We start from the raw sequence: 4,977 nt of genomic DNA, 5'->3' as shown, positions 1-4,977 counted from the left end.
ACTCAATATACGTCACTACACCGAGAATGAGAGTAAGTAGAGTATATACCTTAGCGGAATGATGGTGGTTAGCGCACTGCGCTATTATTGTGATTAACCCGGCTCCACCGGAGTTCAATTCCCGGCCCTGGGGCACTGCAGCGGACATCTTAAACCGTTCCTCTGTCTGGGCGCACCAACCCGCGATGGATGACCAGCGTGGTGAAGTATGGTCAAACAAACATGTGTGACCGACATGGCGTCGATTGACAGAGGGTCTCATAAAGACATGCAGTGGTCCATGGGTTTACGATGCCATCGATTGACGATATTTCGATTCACAATCCGCCTCCAAGAAGGTCCCCCCATTGTTTTTTTATTAACGATACATAGACATATTGGAGGAACGAGAGGCGTTTACGATATCACGCGGAGCCGCCAAACTCGGCCAATCGGAGCGCTCCTAAGTGGACCCGGCAGACCTCAGCCAATCAGCGGCTCGCCCTTTTATGAGCGTTTTGAGAGCAACTCGCTGCTAGCTTTCCAGGGATGAATTTTTATATTATGCGTTATTTATGCACCATTTATGCTCAATTTATTCATTATTTATCCATGTTTCTAATCATACTAATGCTTTAATATGTTCTCATGACGTTCAATTATGAAAAAAAATGGTCTTTAAATATTATAAACTATGTTTATCGGCTGAAAAAAGGTCAAATTCCGATCGTCTTGGAACAAATTAAGCCTTCAAAATGTATTTCCTTAATTCGATTCACAATACTTTCAATGAACGATGTTTTTCGTGGAAACCAATTAATATCGTTCACCGAGGGACCACTGCAGTTCATATAAGTCATTACAGGTCGCCCTCGAATTACGAATGGGATGCATTCTTAAAAAAAAATGTAAAATCGGAATGACTTTTACCATTAATTTATTACTATCAAATTATGGATGTGTGTTCGGATGGTCAGTACAACTCTACTCCTAACCTAAAAAAAATACAGGGTGCTTCAAAAAAATGTTTGTAACAATACCACGAGAGATGTGCCTCCGGGCTCTGGAGACGACCTGGAGAAGATTACAGGCGTGTGCTGACAATGACGGCGAACAAGTGGAGAGTTTGAATTTTTGAAGCGATTAACATACAATTGTTATCATGTTACAGTGAATTATCTATTATTTTTCCATTAAAAAGGATAGTCACATATAAGTGTTACAAAACATTTGAAGCACCCTGTATATACTACACCTATATCACCTCGGACGTAAGGTGCGAAAGAAGTTTCAACATACATACTTTTCGCCATACAACCAAAAAAAGAATGAACAAAAAATATTTTTTTTTAATCTGCTGCATGTTGCAACGACTGACAAGGCGATGTGGAGATGTTACTGCTGACACTGCAGAGACACCGTGACGCTGTCGATGACGGCAGCCTGCCCCGGGGTGGCTTCTCGTTTGATGACCCTCGTGGGCGAGTGACAGGTGGGAAATTTCGTTCACGCGGAAAAGATCGAGTTCGTTCAATCGAAATGCGCCCGTTACAATTGTGTCAATTGCGTTCACGCGACGTTTCGTAGAGCAGGCGTTCGTGAATCGAGGGATACCTATACGACGTAACAATTCAATACACATATGCTTGGTTATTTTGGTAAAGTCACGTAGAAGGGAAATAATAAAATAATAAAAATATTAAGCAATAAAAAATGATCACGAAGTTTCAACTGCAACACAAGCAATCATCATCAAGTGTGAAATCCACAGCAAGGAAATTTGTTAAAAGAGTTTTTCAAATTTTCTTGCTGTGGATTTTACACCTGATGATGATTGATTGTGTTGCAGTCGAAACGTCGTGAGAATCTTTTTATTGTTTTATATTTTTATTATTTTAGTATTTCCCTTCTACGTGACTTTACCGAAAAAAACAATAATATGAATCCCTGCAGTCACGAAAGTTTTCAATCAAAATTCAATACACGTTAGCAAGCCCGCGTATTAAAGTGAACCTCCGTTCATATCGTTAGAGAATTGGGCAATACAAAGCAATTGGCCCGTGCATACACAAAAGATAAATATCCCCCGTATAGCCTTAACAGACTATAGGAGCAAGTGCTGTTAGTGAGTACCTATGAAGGCCGGCACGGCACACGAGGGGGTGGGTCGCCAACACCACGCCCGGCCGCCTTTGTGTCCCCAGTGGCGATGTTTACTACACACCGCGCCAAGTACTCGTTTGAGGCTGAGTCAACCTAGGGGAGGCCCAGAATCGGTTTAGATAATCGTCACTGGTGTTGGCCGTGAGCGGGAATCGAACTCGGGTCGACGGGTTCATAGTGCAGCACGCTAACCGCGACACGACTTCTCCCCATGCATACAAAACTACACACATAGATAAACGTGCTTAGGTATAGAGACCCCACGGACTTATAGTTATTTATATGAGAATACAAGTAAGGCCAATTAAGCAAACAGCATTCCTACTTCACACGGCGCTTCCTCAACGTAAAACTACATCACATCAGCCACACACGGCCTTCTGGGAGCGCATAATTCCAGCAACATTGGTTGAGCAACAAGAAAAATTAAAGGTCTCATCACCAGCAGTCAGACTTGCTTGAACCATTCCAAAACTATGAAGATATTTTTATTTTTACCAGGTAAGGGCAAATTAGCTGCGATATACTGTAACTCTTTTGCAGAAGCTACCTGGCCACAAATGATCGCTGAAGGAAGTGGAGTATAATGTGGACATTTATACCAGCCAAAAACTCGAAACGCACGTTCATAAATGTGGAGGAAAAAACTGGAGGACCCGGAGAAAAAGCCACACGAGCACAGAAAGAACATGCAAACTCCAAATTTCCAGCAGGCACAGGGTCGGGATGGAATCTACGACCTCCTGTAAAGCCAGGCGTGGTAGTTAACATCTCGTCACATGGCGCCAGCGTTGGTGGTGAACTGACCGATGTTTCATAGGCAAGGGCCCCTCTCTCTTAGATGTGGGTCCCACGCAAAAGTTTGACGCCCATGATTATTTAATTGACTTACACTGAAGACTTACACGGAGACATTGAGACCCGTCTACAGCAAGTCCTCGGTAAACGCGGTAGTCGATGTTAACTCCCTCGCCTGGTATACAGGAGGTCCGTGGGTTCGATCCCGACCCCGCCGCCTGCTGTATATTTGGAGTTTGCTTGTCTCCCTCCCGATGGTCGCGTGAATTTTCTCCGCGTCCTCCGGTTTTCCACTCCAAATTTAGCAACACGCGTTCCGAGTATTTCGCTGCTGCAAATGTCCACGTGACGATAGGCCTCTTCGTTGAGTTGTTATTTGTGGCGAGGTCGCCCGTGACAAAGAGCTGTACAGCTGTGGGCCTGGTTAAATGAAAATATAGTTAGAAATAGCTACATTACAGGGAATAAATACATAAAAAAACACACATTTTTGGGAGTTTTAAACAAAAAAACACATTTTTGGGGGGTTTTAAACAAAAAACACAGGTGTTTTTTACAATTTTTGTTTGTTTCATCACATTTTCGCTGCATAAATCAGCCTGCAGCCGTCATCGCACGTGTGGCCGACACCCGGATCCGAACCTAGCGGGGCAACTGAGCGCGATGGGGGCTGAGTGTGTCTCCGACACGGCCAATTGTGAACCCACGCCGAGTCACCACCAGCGCCCCCACCCTCCACACCAGGGGGGCACCGAACGATTTCAACGGGGGGGCTAGGCAAGATCCCGACTCACTTTCACTGATATAGCTACGGATGCGTTGTTTTCTTTGTTTAACCCCTATACAATAATACGCAGGCTCTAACTACACCCACATTATTGTCCTCATATTTTTAAAAATCAAATGTTATTTTTGTTTACTTGTTTACCTGTTGATTCGCCCCCCCCACACCCCTACACCCTCATAGCAATCCCACGATCAGGATTTCTTAACCCCCATCAAATCGGCGCCCCGGCTGCCCAGGACGGAGAACACCTTGACACTGAGCAAGGTGCGGAACGCGGCTCGGAACTGCCTGTTGAGCAGAGCGTAGAGGAAGGGGTTCACGATGGAGCTGATGTAGCCCAGCCAGAGGGTGATACGGTAGGAGAGGAACATGTCGTTGACGAACATCGAGATGATGGTGATGATGTAGAAAGGCAGCCACGAGAGCAGGAACGAGCAGATGATGGCCCCCAGCGTCTTGGTGGCGTTGTGCTCTCGCTTCAGGCTCTTCACGCTCGCCGAGTTGGCGCTCTCGTCGGCGTGCCCGCGCATCTGGGAGCCGCTCGCCGACGCGGCGATCTTCCTCGCCTGGCCCCGCGCGACGGCGTAGATCCGCGCGTACACCGCCACCACCACGAGCATGGACGCGAAGTAGGGCCCCATGCCGATGACGAGCATGATGCCGATGCTGATGTAGAAGAAGCAGTCGTTGGGGCACAGGATCCTGTGAATGGTGGGGCCCGACAGGGCGTCGTCATTGCTCAGGCTGAGCAGTATCGGCGACGACACCAGCGCCGAGCCGAGCCAGCAGAACACGAGCATCGCCACGAGCGTGCGCGGAGTGACGCGCGCCGCGTAGCGCAGAGGGTCGGTGATGGCTACGTAGCGGTCGAAGGCGATGCAGGTGACGTGCAGCACGGAGGCGGTGGTGAACATGTAGTCGGCGAAGAAGTGCCAGTGGCAGAGCACGTCGGGGAAAAACCAGCAGTTGTAGATGGTCTTCAGGGTCGACGAGGGCATGCAGAGGACGCCGACGAGGAGGTCGGAGACGGCCAGCGACAGGGCGAGCGCGTTGGCCCGCGTCTGCAGCTGCCGGAAGGAGGCGATGGCGGCGATGATGAGCAGGTTGCCCAGGATGGTGGCGGCGATGAAGATGAGGAGGAGGGCGAGGACAAGGTGACGGCTCAGCGGCGGGAGGGAGGGCCCCGTGCAGTTGAGGTGGTTGAAGGAGACGCAGGTGGAGGAGGCTGCGTGGTCGGAGTGGTTCGGCAT

General features: G+C 48.3%; 1 pseudogene; it reads right to left on the bottom strand.

Annotated features, from left to right (window-relative positions):
* Nucleotides 1–3,918: 3,918 nt before the first annotated feature.
* Nucleotides 3,919–4,977, bottom strand: LOC144727922 (trace amine-associated receptor 365 pseudogene; annotated as a pseudogene).

The sequence above is a fragment of the Lampetra planeri genome, chromosome 27 (genome assembly GCF_965212315.1).
Source record: "Lampetra planeri chromosome 27, kcLamPlan1.2.h2, whole genome shotgun sequence".
Classification (NCBI taxonomy): domain Eukaryota; kingdom Metazoa; phylum Chordata; class Hyperoartia; order Petromyzontiformes; family Petromyzontidae; genus Lampetra; species Lampetra planeri.
Note: the sequence above shows the minus strand (reverse complement) of the source record. Positions and strands in the feature narration are given on the sequence as shown.